The sequence below is a fragment of the Conger conger genome, chromosome 11 (assembly GCF_963514075.1).
Source record: "Conger conger chromosome 11, fConCon1.1, whole genome shotgun sequence".
Taxonomy (NCBI): domain Eukaryota; kingdom Metazoa; phylum Chordata; class Actinopteri; order Anguilliformes; family Congridae; genus Conger; species Conger conger.
This window is the reverse complement of record NC_083770.1, coordinates 24,260,012-24,281,677: the sequence shown is the minus strand read 5'-3', so window position 1 is coordinate 24,281,677 and position 21,666 is coordinate 24,260,012.

Genomic DNA, 21,666 nt, shown 5'->3' with positions numbered 1-21,666 from the left:
TTCAGATATGACTGCTGTTTTTTAGGACCTTGTGAATACACCAGTTGTTCACACCTTTGCTCATTTATATGATTTATTGAGACGGGTGCGTGGGGGTTGGACCCAAAATGCACGACTCAGAAACAATAGTTATATAAAGACCCCTCAGGGCTTTATTCGGGACGAATCCCAGGAGCGTAGTCAAAACAAGCAAAGTCCATACACGTAGATCCAGCCAAACAAATAGTAAACAAACAAGAAGCACGGTGCCGAGGGAAGAGGCAAACTCGTAGTCGGTAGACGTACAGGGAGGTCCGGTAGCAGGAGAGCAGTCAGCGGGGCAGATGAACAGGAGGACGGCAGGCAGAGGCGTAGTCGTGGGCGAAGCGGGAGTCAAAACCATGAAACAATAATGCATGCACGAGAAACGTAAGGTAACATGAACACATGATTAGTTTGTTAGTTTCTACCCAATCCTGATCTAGCGTTAGTAGTTTTAGTAAATAGACAAATGGAAACAATTAGGGAGTGAATGACAGAAAGAGAGAGAGAGAAAAGGCGGAATGCAAGGTTTGCGGAAAGACATGTAAAAGTGTATGCATAAACAACGACCAGTTAACGTAACAATAAACATTGTAAACAGGTACGAAACATAACTAGACATGACAAGAAAATAAATCGTAACGAAACATAACTAAACAACATGACGAACCTAGCCTAACATAATACATGATAAGACACTACGTGACTAGGACAACATGAATAAACATAAAACATGGCAAGACAGACCTGAAACGTGACAGGAACCCCCCCCCTTTACGACCGACTCCTGGCGGTCCTAGGAATTTCTCAGGGTGGTCGCGATGGAAGTCTCTGATGAGCGATTTGTCCAGAATGAGACTGGGAGCGACCCAGGAACGCTCCTCAGGGCCATAGCCCTCCCAGTCAACCAAGTATTGAACCCCACGGCCCCTCTTACGAATGTTCAAGAGTTTCTTAACAGTGAATGCCGGGTGGTTGTCAATAATGTGGGGGGGAGGTGGTGGGGGATCCGGGGGACATATAGGGTGAGAGGATACAGGCTTAATACAAGAGACATGGAATGTGGGGTGAATCGTAAGGGAAGCAGGGAGTGACAATTTTACAGAGGAAGGATTGATGATTCTGTGGATCTTAAAGGGACCAATAAAGCGGGGTTGCAGTTTGTGGGAAGTGGCTTGGAGGGGAATGTCCTTAGTGGACAGCCAGACGGAGTCACCTGGTTTGTAGGCCGGAGCTGGAGTGCGGTGGCGATCAGCAAAACGCCGATTACGGTCTGCCGTGCTTAGCAGCGTGGCCTTGGCATCCCTCCAAACCTTGGCGCACCGTTTCATGTGGATGGCGAGGGAGGGAACAGCGATCTCGGCTTCTTGGTCAGGGAACAGTGGAGGTTGGTAGCCCAGGGAGACCTCAAATGGAGATTTCCCGGTGGCGGCGCAGGGTAAGGTGTTGTGTGCGTATTCCACCCAGGTAAGCATCTTGCTCCAGCCGGCTGGATTCTTGGCCGATACGCAGCGTAGAGCGGCCCCCAGGTCCTGATTGGCCCTCTCAGTTTGGCCATTGGACTGAGGGTGGTAGCCCGAAGAGAGGCTAGCTGTGGCCCCGAGGGCCACGCAGAACGCCTTCCAGACTTGAGAGATGAATTGAGGACCGCGGTCTGAAACAATGTCCGAGGAAAGTCTGTGGATGCGGAAAACCTCCCTCACCAGAACATCCGCGGTCTCTTGGGCGGTGGGCAATCCAGCCAGGGGGATGAAGTGTGCCGCTTTGCTGAATCGGTCCACCATCAGGATGGTGGTGTTACCCTCGGAAAGGGGAAGTCCGGTCACAAAGTCCACTCCGATGTGGCTCCAGGGTCGGCTGGGCACCGGCAATCGTTGAAGCAGTCCAGCAGGGGCCTGGTGAGATGCCTTGCTTCTGGTGCATGTGGTGCAAGCCTTGATGAATCGTCTGGTGTCGGGGATCATGGCACTCCACCAGAATCTCCGCTTCAGCACCGCCAAGGTGCGGGTAAAGCCGGGATGGCAGGAAAGGAGGGATGAATGGGCCCATTGCAGCACCTGTGTCCGAGCGGCTGAGGGAACGTATAGGCGTAATCCGGGGTTGGACCTGGGATCGGGATCCTCCCGTAGAGCCCTCTGGATCACCGCCTCGATCTTCCACGTGACAGATCCGATAGTGCAGGAGGCAGGAAGGATGTTCTCGGGAACCTCACGCTCAGAACAGGTGTTGAATTAACGGGACAGGGCGTCGGGCTTAACGTTCTTCGAACCAGGGCGGTAGGTCAGAGAAAAGTTGAACCTCCCGAAGAACAGCGCCCATCTAGCCTGTCGAGAGTTCAGCCTCTTGGCTGTCTGGAGGTATGCCAGGTTCTTGTGGTCGGTCCAAACGATGAACGGCTTCTCGGCCCCCTCCAGCCAATGTCTCCACTCCTCCAGCGCCAGTTTGACTGCCAGCAGCTCTTGGTTTCCAACGTCCTCTCTGCAGGGGACAGCTTCTTGGAGAAGAAGGCGCAGGGGTGTAGTCGGTTGTCAGCGGCCGCCACCTGAGAGAGCACTGCTCCCACCCCTGTGTCGGAAGCATCCGTCTCGACCACAAACTGGCGGGTAGGGTCGGGGTGTACCAGGATGGGAGCGGAAGAGAACAGTCTCTTGACCTTGGTGAAGGCCGTCTCAGCTTCGGGGCTCCACCGGAATGGCACCGCAGGGGACGTGAGCTTGGTTAGAGGGGCGACCACTTGACTATAGGATCTGATGAACCTTCGGTAGAAGATGGCGAATCCCAAGAAGCGTTGGAGCTGCTTACGTGAGGTGGGTGTGGGCCAGTCGGTAACTGCCAGAATCTTCTTGGGATCCGCTCTGATCCGTCCCCTCTCAAGGATAAACCCCAGGAACTCAACTGTGTCGGAGTGGAAGACGCACTTCTCCGCCTTGACGAATAATCTGTTCTCAAGGAGTCTCTGTAGAACTTGCCTGACGTGGTACTCATGATCCTTGGCATTGGTGGAGTAGATCAAGATGTCATCCAGGTAGACGAACACATGGCGACCCAACAAGTCCCGAAGAACATCATTCACCAGGGCCTGGAACACAGCAGGAGCATTGGTGAGGCCGAATGGCATGACCAGGTATTCGAAGTGTCCAAGAGAGGTGTTGAAGGCGGTCTTCCATTCATCGCCCTCACGGATACGGACCAGGTGGTAAGCGTTGCGGAGATCCAACTTGGTGAAGATGGTGGCCTCGTGAAGTGGGTGGAACGCGGAGTCCATCAGGGGCAGAGGATACTTGTTCCTCACCGTGATGTTGTTCAGCTCCCTGTAGTCGATGCATGGGCGTAGGGAGCCATCTTTCTTCTGAACGAAGAAGAATCCCGCACCGACGGGAGAGGAAGAAGGGCGAATTAGTCTGTTAGCCAGGCAGTCACGGATGTATTTCTCCATCGCCTCCCTCTCTGGTCTGGAGACGTTGTATAGGCGACTTGAGGGAAGTGACGAACCAGGAAGGAGCTCGATGGCGCAGTCGTAGGGTCGATGAGGCGGCAAAGACTGAGCTTGTGTCTTGGAGAACACTGTGCCCAGGTCATGGTAAGGAGAGGAGACCCTCTCCAGGGAGGGTTTGGGAGTCTGTGGTAGAGCTGGCACTCCCTCTGCTGATGGTGGGGCGGAACGCAAGCAGGACAGATGGCACTTAGGATCCCATGCTTGCACTTGGTTAGAACTCCAGTTGATCGTGGGGTTGTGTTTCTGGAGCCAGGGTAATCCCAAGATGAGTTGGTCATTAGGGGACTGGATGACACGGAACTGGATCATCTCCCGATGGTTCCCAGAAATGATCAGTTGTAAGGGAATAGTGATGTGCGTCATGCGGCAGAAAGTTCTTCCATCCAGCGACCGCGCGTTCTCAGGGTGGGGTAGAGGGAGGGTGGGGATGTTCAGTTCAGACACCAACACTTCGTCGATGAGATTGGCGTCCGCTCCAGAATCCACCAACGCGTTAATCCGGGTTGTTCTGTCGGGCAGAATTAACAGAGTCGTGAGCGTGGGACGATGGTTGTCTCTGTCAGACCCCTCATGTCTGTCGACAGCTCTTACTTCCACAGGTCTCCTGGTCTTGAAGGAGCACTGAGCCTGGGTGTGACCCGGCCTCCCACAGTAGAAGCACGAACCGGTGGTTCTGCGGCGTGCTCGTTCCTCGGTAGAGATCCTCGTACCGGCCCGGGACAGGTCCATGGGTTCGGATCCCTCAGACTGCTACTCCTCCAGTCGAGGACCTGGCCCCTGCCTGGGGTAATGGTTGTCAGGAAGGATCGGTCTCTCCGACCGACGTTGTCTGGCACGGTTGTCCAGGCGGATCATGGTGCATACGAGCTGGTCGAACTGGGTGATGGGGTCTAGTCACACCAACTCGTCCTGGAGCGTCTCCCTCAGGCTGGCCAGGAAGAGATTTGCCAACGCTGCATCGTTCCAGCTAGTAGCCGCCGCGAGGGTGCGGAAGTCAATGGAGTGGTCTGCCGCGGTCTTCCGTCCCTGGCGCAGAGCAATCAGTCTCTGGGATGGCTCCTGGTCGCTGGATGCGTGTTGGAAGACCTTCCGAATCTCATCGGCGAAGACTGGGTAAAGAGGAGGGAATGAATCCCTGGACCACACCGCCGTAGCCCAGTCCAACGCCCTCCCCTTGAGTAGCCCCATCACGTAGCCAATCCGACGGTCGTCGCTGTTGTAGGTCTGGGGCTGTTGCTTGAACACGAAGTCGCATTGTAGTTGGAAAGCCTTGCACCTCTCAGGTTCTCCACCAAACCTCTCCAGAGGGGGTTGTTGGGGCTCTTGGAAGTGGCAGGTTCCCGTGGGGTTGAGTGCTGGGGATGTGGGTGGGTGGGAAGGCTCCTCCCGTGGTTGTGGCAGGACTGCGACGGCGAGCCTCTTCATCTCCGCACACAGTTCACAAATCTCCAGGTGAAGTTCGGAGATTCCTTGTGAATGCTGCCGGACGATGGCTCCTTGTTCCTGGAGGGCGTGGAACATGGCAGTAGAGTCAGCAGGGTCCATTGTGGCGAAATTGTTCTGAGACGGGTGCGTGGGGGTTGGACCCAAAATGCAAATCAAAACATAACACAAAGCGAAACTAAGACGATAACCACTCAACATAACAAGGTAATATAATCGTACGAAACATAACTAGACATGACAAGAAAATAAATCGTAACGAAACATAACTAAACAACATGACGAGCCTAGCCTAACATAATACATGATAAGACACTACGTGACTAAGACAACATGAATAAACATAAAACATGGCAAGACAGACCTGAAACGTGACATTTATAGTGCTAATCCTGTTGCATTTGAGCTTGCTTACACATACCTGTTGGATTAGGTTCCTTCAAACGTACAATTCACTCTTTTCCTCTCCCAGTCTCTCCGTTCCTCAATGTGCCAGTTTGAGCAGATGTAGACACATTTTTCTGATGCTTGATTTAATGCATTTGCAGTCCAGACATTCAGCAAGGTGCTTTTATTAATAATCATGTCAGAACTTTCATGGGATGGATTCTACATTGATTGCGTCTGATTAAAATGTCAAGTGATGCAATCAGAAAGCCCTATACACCTGGCTGTCATTTTGCCCCATTTTAGATGTGCAGGAATGAGGAACTGACTGTGATTAAAATGTAATTATTACTGGACCAGGCGTGGAATAGCCGACTGCCCACATACAGTACTGTGCAAAAGTTTTAGGCAGGTGTGAAAAAATGCTGTAAAGTGAGAATGCTTTCAAAAATAGAAATGTTCATAGTTTATTTTTTATCAATTAACAAAATGCAAAGCGCAGGAACAGAAGAAAAATCTAAACCAAATCAATATTTGGTGTGACCGCCCTTTGCCTTCAAACCAGCATCAATTCTTCTAGGTACACTTGCACAAAGTAGGATGAGGGTTAAAACTGGATGAGGAACAGCCAAACTCTGCTTCCAAGGTGAGGTTGCAGAAGACAGTTTAATGTCAGAAGTCATACACCATGGCAAGACTGAGCACAGCAACAAGACACGTAGTATATACTGCAGTTATACTGCATCAGCAAGGTCTCTCCCAGGCAGAAATGTCAAGGCAGACAGGGTTTTCAGATGTGCTGTCCAAGCTCTGTTGAAGTACAAAGAAACAGGCAACATTGAGGACCGTAGACGCAGTGGTCAGCCAAGGAAACTTAGTGCAGCAGATGAAAGACACATCATGCTTACTTTCCTTCGCAAACGGAAGAGGTCCAGCATTGAATTGGCAAGAATTGGCAATGTCAGCTCAGAATTGGCAAAAACCAGTGGGACCCAGGTACACCCATCTACTGTGTGGAGAAGTCTGGCCACAAATGGTCTTCATGGAAGAATTGCGGCCAGAAAGCCATACCTCCGACATGGAAACAAGGCCAAGTGACTCAACTATGCACAAAAACACAGGAACTGGAGTTCAGATAAATGGTAGCAGGTTCTCAATATTTGGCTATAGCAGAAGGCAGTTTGTTTGCCGAAGGGCTGGAGAGCAGTACAAGAATGAGTGTCTGCAGGTAACAGTGAAGCATGGTGGAGGTTCTTTGCAAGTTTGGGGCTGAATTTCTGCAAATGGAGTTGGTCAGAATGAATGGACTCCTCAATGCTGAGAAGTACAGGCAGATACTTATCCATCATGCAATACCATCAGGGAGGCATCTGATTGGCCCCAAATTTATGCTGCTGCAGGACAACGACCCCAACCATACAGCCAATGTCATTAAGAACTATCTTCAGCATGAAGAAGAACAAGGAGTCCTGGCCCCCACAGAGCCCTGATCTCAATATCATCAAGTCTGTCTGGGATTACATGGAGAGACAGAAGCATTTGAGGCTGCCTAAATCCACAGAAGAACTGTGGCTAGTTCTCCAAGATGTTTGGAACAACCTACCTGCCAAGTTCCTTCAAAAATTATGTGCAAGTATACCTAGAAGAATTGATGCAGTTTTGAAGGCAAAGGGTGGTCACACCAAATATTGATTTGATTTAGATTTTTCTATAGATCTTCTGTTCATTCACTTCTTCTGTTCATGCATTTTGTTAATTGGTAAAACAAATTAACTATTAACATTTATATTTTTGAAAGCATTTTACGGCTGATAACAATTATTTTGCCATAATGAAGTGATAACCCGATCATAATCTTCATAACATTTTCTTGGGCTCATGGCTATACTGTCAAAGGCTGGCATTGCTTTTTTACGTCTTCAGTAAAAAACGTCTACTCCTGCCAGACCCTGAAATGTGTTTTTTCCATCCCTATTACAGATACCGATTAGCCCAATGTTCCTGCGGTTCTGTTCAAAAACACTCTCTTCTGTCTCCTGTGCATTTGCTTGTGATGATTCTATCCTTCCGTGATGGCTCTTTGTCTTGTTTGTTTAAAAAATGTGAGGAGAAGCATTTAAATATAATCACTGGAATTCTCACATATTCCCTGTAATTTTAATAATAATCTGTGAAAATTACGATTTGTTGGGATTGGGGCTCACTTGGAGAAACTACCTCTAATGTTAATGCAAGTGTCTGATTCGTTCATTTCTGCAAAAATACTTTCTCATTGAATTTTTCCAAAAATTGTTTCCATTTTGTGCTCACTGTCTGTATCTCACTTTATCCAGGTGGAGTAAATGAGTAGCCCTGTTTTCCCATATCAGCACTTAACTGCTGCTGCCACACAGCAGACGATCTGTAGAAGAGCCGTGTGTGCCGTCTGAAGGGTGGGGTAAACACTGAAAGCCAAGTAGAGCTGATGCTAATGTCACATTCCGTAGATGCACTTCATTTCTGCTCATAGGTTTTACAGCACGGGCGACACTGAGACCACTTCTGTTGCGTATTATAGTGCTGAGCCATGTTTTGTTTCTGTAGGAAATGAAGTAACACCCCATTCTAATGAATAATGATAATCCCTGACTCTTCCCCAACTTTCCATTAAGCTGAGGGCCAGTATTCCCACTGCCGGAGCTGGTATCTCATGAACATAAGTTTGCCTGAAAAAGCCTTTCCTCCGGACATTCCCCAAAAGTCCACCTACATGTTGCAGGTTCAGTCCCCTGTATGAGCCAATCCAGACTCTGCTCTCCGCCCGGGCTGTGTCGAAGTGTCCCTGAGCAAGACACCTAACCCCCAAATGCTCCTGACGAGCTGGTTGGTGCTTTGCATGGCAGCCAATCGCTGTTGGTGTGTGAGTGCGTGTATGAATGGGTGAATGAGAATTGCACAGCGCTTTGGATAAAGTCGCTATATAAATGCCAACCATTTACCATTTATGACTGTCAGGGATAACACAGTTTTAAGGATTTTTTTTATGGCTCAGGATGCCTCGCTGTCCTAAGTAGACTATTACTTTGGTAAAATGTACAGTGATTTCAGTGTGGTCAAATTATTGTTCCAGCGATCTGTATGAATGTTTTTTGCCAGATATGTGCGCAGTGAGTCATTGCTGTGGTAACCACTGCCAGACCAGCAGGACTGTGGTTTCCATGCTTACACAGACACACAGATGAGTCAGAGAGTTTCCTTCTCCAGGCCACACCAGCCGGGCTGCAGGCTGAGCAGGATCAGACTTCAGTAACTGGCCTTCCTGGCGTTCAGGCTGCAGAAGACATTCAGGCTGCAGTAACAGGCCTTCCTGGTGTTCAGGCTGCAGTAACCGGCCTTCCTGGTGTTCAGGCTGCAGAAGGCATTCAGGCTGCAGTAACTGGCCTTCCTGGTGTTCAGGCTGCAGTTACTGGCCTTCCTGGTGTTCAGGCTGCAGTAACTGGCCTTCCTGGCGTTCAGGCTGCAGTAACTGGCCTTCCTGGTGTTCAGGCTGCAGTGACTGGCCTTCCTGGTGTTCAGGCTGCAGTGACATTACATTTTTACATTAATGGCATTTGGCAGACGCTCTTCTCCAGAGCGATGTACAACAAAGTGCAAAAAAGTGCAAAGTGCATACCCATAATCAGGGATAAGTGCGCTGAAAGGCCCTAGAGGGAAGTACAATTTCAACTGCTATCTGTACAACAAAAATAAGGACCAGTGCCTATTTCATCATCGGATTTTTTACTTGTAGTATGAACACTGCTTACCTAGCCAAACAAAACATCCTAATACACAAGTAAATATCACAGGTAAAGACAACAATTAAGGTTTGCAGGGAGGTAGGGAGGGACAGGGAGGGGTGCAGCTTGAAGATTGAAGAGGTGCCATGACAGGCAGCCAGTGGAGGGAAGTGAAATGCGAGCCACCAACCCAAGCATACAAGGTGAGAGCCATACAATTTCTAATGAATCTCAATACACCATGATAAAAAGTGTTCATTGCATGGAGGCACTGAAAGTGAGACGGATGCGTGGGGTGTTTGGACCCAAAATGCATGACTCAGGAACAATGGTGTAGTTAAGTCCCGTCAGGGCTTTATTCGGGGAATATCCAGAGAGCGTAATCAAAAACAAGCAATGTTCGTACACGTAATATCCAGCCAAAACCAAAGCGCAGTACCGAGGGAGAAGGCAGTCTTGTAAGCGGTACACCATGCAAGAAGTCCGGTAGCCAGGAAAGCTGTCAGTGGGGCAGAAGTACAGGCGGACGGTAGGCAGGCTCAGGGTCGATGACGGCGTAAGAGTCAAGACTGAAGTCTGCTCCGCGGGGCAAAAGTACAAAAACAGCAAGCAAAGGCGTGGTACAGGCAGGCAATGGTCAACAAAACAGAAGTCAATAATCTTTGGTCAATAAACAGGCTTGGATCGTAACGGGTAGACAATGGCTTGACAAAAACGCTAAAGAGATGCACTGACGAACAGGAGGCAACAATTTTGATCTAGCATTAGTAGATTAGTAAGTAGACAAGGGAAATTGAAACAATTAGGGTGTGAGTGACAGAAAGGGAGAGAGAGAAAGCAGGAATGCAAGATTTGCAGAAAGACATGAAAAAGTGTATGCTAATCAATGACCAGTACAACGTGACATGAAACATAAATTGTGACATTACAAGTTTGCCAAATATGACAAACTAAATAACATGACATGGCAAGACTAGCAATTAAATCGTAACAACAACTAAACATGAAACATAACATGACATGAAACATAAAAACGTGGTGATACTAGACTAACATACAGTGCATCCGGAAAGTATTCACGGCGCTTCACTTTTCCCGCATTTTGTTATGTTACAGCCTTATTCCAAAATGGAATAAATTCATTTTTTTCCTCAAAATTCTACACACAACACCCCATAATGACAACATGAAAGAAGTTTTTTGAATTTTTTGCTAATTGCCAAGCATGAAGTCAAAGGAATTGTCTGTAGACCTCCGAGACAGGATTGTCTCGAGGCACAAATCTGGGGAAGGTCCCAATGAGCACAGTGGCCTCCATCATCCGTAAATGGAAGACGTTCGGAACCACCAGGACTCTTCCTAGAGCTGGCCTCCCGTCTGAACTGAGCAATCGGGGGAGAAGGGCCTTAGTCAGGGAGGTGACCAAGAACCCGATGGTCACTCTGTCAGAGCTCCAGCATTCCAGCGTGGAGAGAGGAGAACCTTCCAGAAGGACAACTATCTCTGCCGCAATCCACCAGTCAGGCCTGTATGGTAGAGTGGCCAGACGGAAGCCATTCCTTAGTAAAAGGCACATGGCAGCCCGCCTGGAGTTTACCAAAAGGCACCTGAAGGTTTTTTGAATTTTTTGCTAATTGCCAAGCATGAAGTCAAAGGAATTGTCTGTAGACCTCCGAGACAGGATTGTCTCGAGGCACAAATCTGGGGAAGGTCCCAATGAGCACAGTGGCCTCCATCATCCGTAAATGGAAGAAGTTCGGAACCACCAGGACTCTTCCTAGAGCTGGCCTCCCGTCTGAACTGAGCAATCGGGGGAAAAGGGCCTTAGTCAGGGAGGTGACCAAGAACCCGATGGTCACTCTGTCAGAGCTCCAGCATTCCAGCGTGGAGAGAGGAGAACCTTCCAGAAGGACAACCATCTCTGCCGCAATCCACCAGTCAGGCCTGTATGGTAGAGTGGCCAGACGGAAGCCATTCCTTAGTAAAAGGCACATGGCAGCCCGCCTGGAGTTTACCAAAAGGCACCTGAAGGACTCTCAGACCATGAGAAACAAAATTCTCTGGTCTGATGAGACAAAGATTGAACTGTTTGGCGTGAATGCCAGGCGTCATGTTTGGAGGAACTAGGCACTGCTCATCACCTGGCCAATACCATCCCTACAGTGAAGTATAGTGGTGGCAGCATCATGCTGTGGGGATGTTTTTCAGCGGCAGGAACTGGGAAACTAGTCAGGATTGAGGGAAAGATGAATGCAGCAATGTACAGAGACATCCTTGATGAAAACCTGCTCCAGAGCGCTCTTGACCTCAGATTGGGGTGACGGTTCATCTTTCAGCAGGACAACGACCCTAAGCACACAGCCAAGATATCAAAGGAGTGGCTTCAGGACAACTCTGTGAATGTCCTTGAGTAGCCCAGCCAGAGCCCAGACTTGAATCCGATTGAACATCTCTGGAGAGATCTGAAAATGTGCACCGACGCTCCCCATCTAACCTGATGGAGCTTGAGAGGTGCTGCAAAGAGGAATGGGTGAAACTGCCCAAAGATAGGTGTGCCAAGCTTGTGGCATCATATTCAAAAAGACTTGAGTGTCACGTTTCATGTTTGTCATGTCATGTTCTATGTTTAGTTATTGTCTTGGTTATGTTATTGTCATGTCACGTATTATGTTAGTCTAGTACAGGGGTCGGCAACCCTGGTCCTGGAGAGCCGCAGGGTGTGCTGGCTTTCGTTGTTACTTGGCATTAATTGATCAATGAAAGCCGTTGATTACACAGTTAACTCACCTCACCTGGTTTCTTGGGTCTGAGTCGGTTGCTTATTTTAAGGTGGAGACGAAAGCCAGCACACCCTGCGGCTCTCCAGGACCAGGGTTGCCGACCCCTGGTCTAGTATCACCACATTTTTAGGTTTCATGTCATGTTATGTTTAGTTATTGTTACGATTTAATTGTTAGTCTCTGCAAACCTTGCATTCCTGCTTTCTCTCTCTCCCTTTCTGTCACTCACACCCTAATTGTTTCAATTTCCTAACCTACTAATGCTAGATCAGGATTGGGTAATGCTAACATTCTAATCATGTGTTCATGTTACCTTACGTTTCTTGTGCATGTCATTTACTAATTTACTAATGCTAGGGCAGGATAGGTTAATTAATAACGATTACTAATTACCTTGTTAACGTGTCAATCCTCTACACCTGATTTCCATTCTCTTGCTGCTCTCAAACTAATTGTCTACACCTGTCTTCACCTGCATATAAGCTCAGTTTCATGTCATGTCTGTGTGAAATTGATTGCCTCCTGTTTGTCAGTGCATGCTCTTGAGCGGTTATACCAAGCCATTGGCTACCCGTTACGATCCAAGCCTGTTATTGACCATTGTTTATTGATTTCTGTTTTGTTGACTATCGCCTGCCTGTACCACGTCTTTGCCTGCTGTTTTTGTACTTTTGCCCCGTGAAGCAGACTTTGGTCTTGACTCTTGCACCGTCATCGACCGACTATGAGACTGCCTTCTCCCTGCGCTTTGGTTTTCCGGCTGGATATTTACATGTATGAACATTGCTTGTTTTTGACTACGCTCCCTGGATATTCCCCAAATAAAGCCCTGACGGGACTTTACTACACTACGGTTCGTGCATTTTGGGTCCAAACCCCCCACGCACCCGTCTCATTGAGGCTGTAATTGCTGCCAAAGGTGCATCAACGAAGTATTGAGCAAAGGCTGTGAATACTTATGTACATGTGATTTCTTAGTTTTTTATTTTTCATAAATTTGCAAAAATGGATGCATGCATGTACAAAACATCACCATAATCTGTTTAGTTGCTGCTTTTTTAGAAGGCTGCATGAACAAAAATACATCTTGTTTTGAATATTTCATTTGAAATGTATCTTTCTATCAGATCTACATTTCCTGTGTCAACAGATCAAGGAAGTCCCCTCTTCAGCCCACAGAAACGTGTTAGTGGAAAGTACATTTCTATGTGAGTCCCAGCACTGTAATACTCCTACTGCCTGAGGATGGCACAGAGCTACCAAGCTGCTGTGAGTTTTATTGCATGAGGTTAACATTCCTGAAAGAGATGACAGGCGCAGGAATAACTCCTCTGGCAGGGCTCTCTAAATTAGCCTCTCCTGACTGGTTTGCTGGAGACCAGAGAGTGCGCACACACAAAATATCATGACTTCAAAGATGAATATTGTGGCCGTTATTCTAGTGTGAGGTACAGAAGGCCTGGTGTCGCTGTTATTCTAGTGTGAGGTGCAGAAGGCCTGGTGTCGCTGTTATTCTAGTGTGAGGTGCAGAAGGCCTGGTGTCGCTGTTATTCTAGTGTGAGGTGCAGAAGGCCTGGTGTCGCTGTTATTCTAGTGTGAGGTGCAGAAGGCCTGGTGTCGCTGTTATTCTAGTCTGAGGTGCAGAAGGCCTGGTGTCGCTGTTCTAGTCTGAGGTGCAGAAGGCCTGGTGAAAAGGCACTTTCCAGAAGCTGTACTTGTTCCCATGAGACTGCGGAAATGCGATACCCTGCTGACCTATAGATCATTGGATTACCTTAATCTCATTCCCCCTCCAGTGATATTATGTTTCATTTGCCTGTTCATAACACAGTTAGGGTTTGTTAGCTTGCTGATGTTCTAGACATGTTTATTTATCAAGCTGTTTTGTACATGCATACTTTTCATCAAATAGCATGGTTTTCTAGTACCCCAAAGTTGCTCCTAAATCTATTTGAAGAATTAATGTTGAACTCTCTTTTGCACTCAACCTTTTCATGATAAGGGCACACAGCTGGCTTGGGCTTAATAATTCATTTAATAAATAAATCTGACTACAGCTATGTTCCCTCAAGTCAAGATGTACACTCAGTGACCACTTTATTAGGTAGACCTAATAAAGGTGAGCGGCCTGTAGTGTAGTGGTTAAGGTAAATGACTGGGACACGCAAGGTCGGTGGTTCTAATCCCGGTGTAGCCACAATAAGATCCGCCTAGCCCTTGGGCCCTTGAGCAAGGCCCTTAACCCTGCATAGCTCCAGGGGAGGATTGTCTCCTGCTTAGTCTAATCAACTGTGCATCGCTCTGGATAAGAGCGTCTGCCAAATGGCACTAATGTAACGCAATGACCTGTAATGTAAATATTTCATCAGCCAATCATGTGGCAGCAACTAAATGCATAAAAGCATGCAGACACGGTTCAGCTGTTTTTCAGACCTGATGTCAGAATGGGGAAGAAATGACTTTGACCATGGAATGATTGTTGGTGCCAGACAGGGTGGTTTGAGTATCTCAGAAATGGCTGATCTCCTGGGATTTTCATGCACAACAGTCTCTAGAGTTTGCAGAGAATAGTGTGATAAACAAAAAACATTCAATGGGCAGCAGATCTGTGGGCAGAAATGCGTTGTTAATGAGAGAGGTCAGAGGAGAACGGTCAGACTGGTCAAAGCTGACAGGAAGGTGACAGCAATACAACAGTGGTATGCAGAAGAGCATCTCTGAACACACAACTCATCAAACCTCTAAGTGGATAGGCTACAGCAGCAGTAAGGCACACAAAAAAAGTCTAATAAATGCCTAATAAAGTGCTCACAGAGTGTATATTTTCATCCCACATGTTCCCACTTACTTGAATTCCACCTGATTGTGATTAAAGTTTGTAGGTTGTGGATCTGGACATAGAGTCCTGAGCACTAGTTGGCTTGGAAAAAGCAGATGGACATACTCAGGGAAAATACTTTTTTATGAGCCAAAGAGTGCACACAGAATTTTCTGTCAGTGAGAAAATGTGTCCTCTGAAATACTTCAGTCTACAGACATATAAACATTAGTGCTATATCACTAATGACAAATGTGTCACATTTTGTATTCTAACTCATTATGGTTGAGTAAATGACATGTTTTGTGTGCAACAGCTTGATTATTATGTGGACTGCAGCACATACTTGGTGTAGACTTTGGAGTATGTAAATAAGTGCAGGAAAACCGCATGGATTCGGGAATGTTTGCACATATGGCTAAAGCATGTTCCGATAATTTAATCATCCATTATATAACAAGTAAATGTACATGCATTTAACTTGAACAAACAATGTATGTAAAGAATACTGTATATATTCATGTTTTAACATTCAATCTAATCTTTAATATTTCCAGGGTATTTTGAACACAATTACTTTGCAATTGTGGATCATTCACAGTATTTATAAAACAAAAAAAACATTGAATATTCAAGTCACACAATAATAAACGGAAAGTGAAAGCTAAACACACAATGCTGTCACATCATGATACTTAATCATAAAACTTCCAGGAATAGGTTTGTGGGAAGAAATTCATGCCAACATCTTTCAGCCAAACTCCAAACTCCAAACTCCAAACAGTACAGTTTGGGTGTGGCTGAGAAGCACAGAGACACAAATGTCCACGTGTCTCTGTGGAAGCCGGGGTTTATGCCCTTCTGCAGCCTGTCCCTGGGCTCTGCTTCAGAGCAGACAGAGTGGGCTGCAGTGCACGGGCCACTTTCAGGAGGGAAGAAAGGCTCATTGTTTCTCCCAGATCCATCTGCCCTGCCAGAGAGGGGGTTGAGGAGTGACTAGGCTTGTCTCACATCCAACCCCCTTCCCCCCTCCCGGCACCGGTCTATGGAGGCCCAGAGGACTCCGATTCTGGGCAGAAAAAGAAGATGATGATGATTCTGATTCTGATGATGATGATGGCTGCTGAATTGGAATGGTCAGATAAGTATGAGACAATAGTGACAAAGTGCCCCTGCATCGCAATTTAGAAAATAGAACAATGAAAAAGTATTGATTTGGGGTTTGTTTGGAAAACAATAAAGGTTTGGGTTATTAAGCCTTTTTGATATCAATTATTGCATATGACTTGCTTTAAATGGTTGCATATATATTGGGATTCCACTTTATATTTATTGTTATTTCACTTTTAATTGAATCCCGTTGACTGAATGACTGATCATATAATAGAGTAAACATCTAATGTTACTGTTTGGTGTGTGATATCAAATTATATCATGTCATTCAATATCCAGCTGCACCCCATAGTTTTTTTAAATCTGTTTGCATCCACCTTGGGGAAAGAGGGCGTTGTTTAAAAATGTTATCAGTATCAGGGCGACACAGGCTCTATTTGGTTATGAATTTGCACTTCAGAAAACAAACGGTGCCCAGAAGCAATAGAAATGGCAGACAGTTCCACATCTGAGAGCTAATCTCCGGCAGGCAATAAAGCAGATATTTTAAACCTCATAGAGCCCCTCCATTAAGACACACATCAGTATGAGGCTATAAAAACAGGCTAACAAGCTACGCGGTAAAGGTCAGCCTCTCCTCAGAGAGAGGCTCGCTCCCTCCTGGTTTGTTGGGATTATGCAGCTGAGTGGCGGAGTGAGGAGTTTAAGCCTCTGGGTGTAAATGTCAGAGACTTCCACAAAGAGCAGCCGTTTAAAGGGAACTCTCATCTGCCTCCATTTTCCAGGTTCCCGCCTTTCAACTGCAGCCAAAACTAAACTTTTCTCACCCCCCATAGGCTTCACCTATCATTGGCCCCACTGAAATTATTCAGAGATGTGTTTAGGAAATTACTTCACTTAAACTGTGAAACCGACGTCCTCAACACCAAGATGCAAGTAATTTCCAAATGAGTCACAATGCAACTGTTCAGTCCTCTCTAGTGCCCTTCTCAATGTTCATTCTGTTGCCACTGACTAACATGACATTGCCCAGTATATAAAAAAGCCATAAGTGTACACATTTCATCAAGTCCAAAGGGCAATGTAGTAAGATGCCTGAGGGTGGTGTAGTGAGGGAGAGACAGAGCCTAAGATAATAATGGTCATTTTAACATGAGCAATGAATTCTATCCATTGCAAAACATGACAATACCCCCCCCCCCACATATGAAACTTAGCTGACGCACATGGTTATGATAGCACCTTTGTTTACCAAGTATCTTCTCATCACTAACATTTTCCTAACAACATTTGGAATAGAGATTGAGTTAAAGTGAAATAAACACCTGACTGAAACACAGTCATTGTTCTCAAACAGACAGAGGGTGAGCAGAGTGAGTGTGAGGGGACATGGCGTAGGCTCCCAGACTCCTGAGAGACTCAGGCACAACACACACCACCATGTCAGGCAATTTGACAGGGGATTATTTCAGCTTTTAAAATGTAAAATTTTCCAAATGTGTGATTATTCATATGGGATCTGCTTACTAACTTAGGGGTGGGCGGGGAGTCTCTGTTTTTAGTCTGAAGAACAATATATCCTACTACGCTGAAACCTACACTACATGGGATGTTAAATAAAAAATAAAATAAATAATATTTTGTCATCCAAGACACTTTTATCGTGTAAAAAAAAAGGTTATAATTTTTTTTTCCAACAACTGATCCTTCATCTGCCGGGTCTCAGATGAAGGATCAGGATCAAGATCCCTTGCTCATCCATCAGCTGCAACATAGTTTACATTACAGTGAAGCTGCAGAGTTTTCAAACAACCCCACTGCCTGCAAAAGTGCCCTTAAAGGACATAGAAGACTCATAATTGCATAACTGCATAATTTACGCTCTGTTGTGGTTTCCTTCCTGGTTTGCATTCCAGATCCTTCCAGAGTTATCTCATTTCCGTGTACCGAGCAATTTAGCTCATCAATCTGCTTTCACATGACGCACAGCCCCTGGGTTCCCAGCGAGAAGAATCCAGCCCAGATCTAACAAGTGTGCAAGCAACATTGGGAATGTCTGGTTTCAACACTGGCATAATCCTGAATAGAATTTCTGAAGCCAAGAGAAATCATCTGGCTCAGCAAACCTCTTCTGCTCAGCACCCCAACTCAGGAGCAGGCAGGCCCAGGCATGCAGTAACAGCAGCACTGCTAAAATTAATGCATTCATACAGGTGAAAATCTGTGGCTACAGATTTATGTGGATAAACATTCATTTTACTCATGTATGCTTGTCAGCTCACCCCAGCAGCTGAAACAACTTCCGAATACATGATTTTGGTTGACGGACCAAATTCCAAATGTGTTGATTCTACTTATATGTAAATAAACAGAACTCTGAAAAATAATGCACCTTAACATAAAAATAATGCAATGGCCAGAGGATATAATCTATGTGCTTATTTCCGCTGTTGAGAGATGCTCTAGCAATAACCTATCACAGCCGCGTAACAGCTATACATGCAGTGTTGGTGCAGATTTCTGCAAGGCTGCGTAACCAGCCCATGGAGTCTCAACACAGTCAAACAAAGTTACTCCCCAAAGGGTGACAGGGTGAACATGCTTCTAGCAAAAGGTAGCCATCTATGACCTCTTAGTAAATAGTTGTTCCTGTTGGAAGATACTCAAATTGCTTGCTTCCACAAAATGTCCAGTTGTATAAATTGATAAATTGTACAAAACATTAACTATATACCTTTTCCAGGCCAAGAGTGTCAGTTCAGCCAACGCATGATAATATAAAGGGAAGTATTCTATAACAGGCTATTATAAACAGCACTGTTCATAAGCTAGTCCAAAGCTTATCTGGTTTTGCACAGTTCAAACAGCCAAGTGCATTGTTTTTAAACTCATGAATGACATGCTTTTTTGCCGCATCCACTGGACACCACTTTCCCATTTGTAAATTGTTCAGAATGCCACATCATTGAAACAAGACCTTTTTGTTCCACTTTGACCGACACAGAGAACAAATCTTTCAGTGTACACACAGATTCCAGTTCCAACAATGTATACAGACGCGCACATATTTCTGATGTATAGGCTACTACGGGCTGTACATATCAAGGCCATGAATAAAGCTGACTGGCTGTTGTGGGGTGGAACACAGGGCAGTGTTGGTTTTCTATACTGGAGCTACTAAACCATGTGTACAAATAGTAGTCTGAAGTATACAATGTTATACTTAAGCATACATTAGGTGTAATTAAAGGTTATGTCAAGTATGCTTACAATACTACTTTTTCACTTGGGAGCATACACACACCTAGCTTCCCATGCCACTGCAGGAGGTACACAGCCAAAATGGACCCCTCCTGTCAGTGCTGAAGAAGCAAAGGCACTTTTATACAGTGATGCTCATTTGAAAAAAGTAAAAGATGGGATGTTACAGAATTTTTTTTTGTATGGTTAGTTAACTTACCATACTAAAAACCTGCTGGACAAATATGCAATACTGTAATAAAGGAAATCAGGAAGGGGGCAAATGCTTTTTCATGGTATTTCATTTATTTCATGAAGAATTTACCAGACACCCATATTGGGTGAAAAGGTAATTGGACCTTTAGCAGCAGTAACTGAAATCTCTAGCTATAATTTGATATTACTCTTTCATGTTGTTGTGGAAGAACACATTTCTTGGCAGAACTACATTAATCCAGAATTAATATGTTTGATATGTCATGATCAAAGGAAAGTCCAGAGGACATATGGTATATCAGTCTGGAAAGGATTACAAAGCCATTTCTACCAAACCACAGTGAGAGCCATTATCTCCAAATGGAAAACACATGCAATAGTGGTGAGTCTTCCTAGGAGTAGCCAGCCTGCCGAAATTCCTCCAAGGGTGCAGAGGCAACTCATCCAGGAAGTCAAAAATGATCTTAGAGGAATATCCAAGCTCTCACCCATTCGATGCCGTGTAGTGATGCAGCATAATCAGTAGATATTTCATTACTTTTATAGGCTATTACAAATGCATCTTTCATTGTTTTTATTCATATCCGACTGGGATTTTCTTTCCTCTCGTATCTCATATCACATAGAGTTATGCAATAGGCCAGAGGTGTCCAATCTTATCCTAAAAGGGCCGGTGTGGGTGCAGATTTTTGTTTTAACCCAGCAGTAACACACCTGATTATACTAATGAACTAGTCGTGGTCTTTAATCAAGACCTTGATGAGTAGAATCAGCTGTCTTAATCCTGTGCTAAAACAACAACCTGCACACACACCGGCCCTTTCTGGATAAGATTGGACACCCCTGCAATAGGCTATTTGAACCTTCACTTTGTTGATCCCGCAACTTCCCAAGACAAAAGCAGTAGTAGTAATTCAAAATGGACACTTTCATTGTTTTTTCGTTACCAGATGACCCACTGTATTAAGAGATATGTGAAAAATACATGCTCGTTGAGAAATGAAACATTTAAAAAAATAACCTGTTTCTTTCTTTTAATTTTTTTACTAGAACAACAGAAATTAAATAACTAATGAACAAATGATACACGGACCGCATTCCAAGCTGCCAGTGTTCAGAATGACAAGTATGTGATAATAGAGGAAATCAGGAAGGGGCCAAATACTTTTTCACAGCACTGTACCTAAGTTTCAGCTTCCTAGCAGAGACAACCAGATTTTCTGCCAACATTTCTTGGAAATGATCTCAATCCTTGTGTAATCTTAACATTCTTTATACTCCCCTTGTCCTCGGGCTAAAAAATGACCCGCCTTCACTAAACCCTTAAAATAAAGCAGCTGAATTGAATTTTAAACCCCAAATCTATGTTGCACGAAGAACCAACCTGTCACTCATCACAAGATTTGTCATCAAATTTCAAGTTGAAAGCCATTTAGGGGATTTTCTGTGCTGTTAAACATAGTATCGGATCATTTTTGACCCTTAAGACAACACAACAGTTAAATAAACCCCTGGATGGCAGCAAACCATCTCCAAAACAATGACCACCTCCATATTGGACAGTAAGAATGAGGTGCTTCTCCTTGTATGCACTTCTCTTTTGCCGCCAAACATGTTTATGGTGTGTATGGCCAAAACATTAAAATGTGGTCTCACCTGACCATAGTATTCTCTTCCAGTCATAATTCCAGTGAGGTGTGGTAAACTCTAGATGTTTCGCTTAGCTTATTGTGTTCAGTAAGGGCTGTCAGCATGCTACCCTTCCAAAACATTGTATTATTGCCCTTTCAGTTTTAAGTGGGATGTTTAACATTTATGTATTTTTATTTTTTTTGTACCCATTACCAGACTTGTGATGGTCAAGTACCATCTGTCTCTTCTGAATTTACAGTTTTTAGGTATGAATTTAAGGTATTTATCCTACTTATGTTTTAGACTTCTACTGCTGTAGCCTATCCACAATTAGGATGCGTTGTGTGTTCAGAGATGCTCTTCTGCATACCACTATTGCAATGTGTGGTTATTTGCGTTACTGTCACCTTCCTGTCAGCTTCGACCAGTCTGGCCATTCTCCTCTGACTCATTAACAGCAGAACTGCTGCTCACTGGATTTTATTTTGTTTTTTGCACCATTCTTTGCAAACTCTAGAGACTAGTGTATGTGAAAATCCCAGGAGATCAGCAGTTTCTGAGATACTCAAACCACCCTGTCTGCCACCAACAATCATTCCATGGTCACTTAGATCAAATTTTCTATTCTGATGGTTGATGTGAACATTACCTGAAACACCAGACCCATATGTACATGATTTTATGCATTGCACTGCTGCCACACAATTGGCTGATTAGATAATGGCATGAATACATAGGTGTAATAAAGTAAAAATGTTCCTA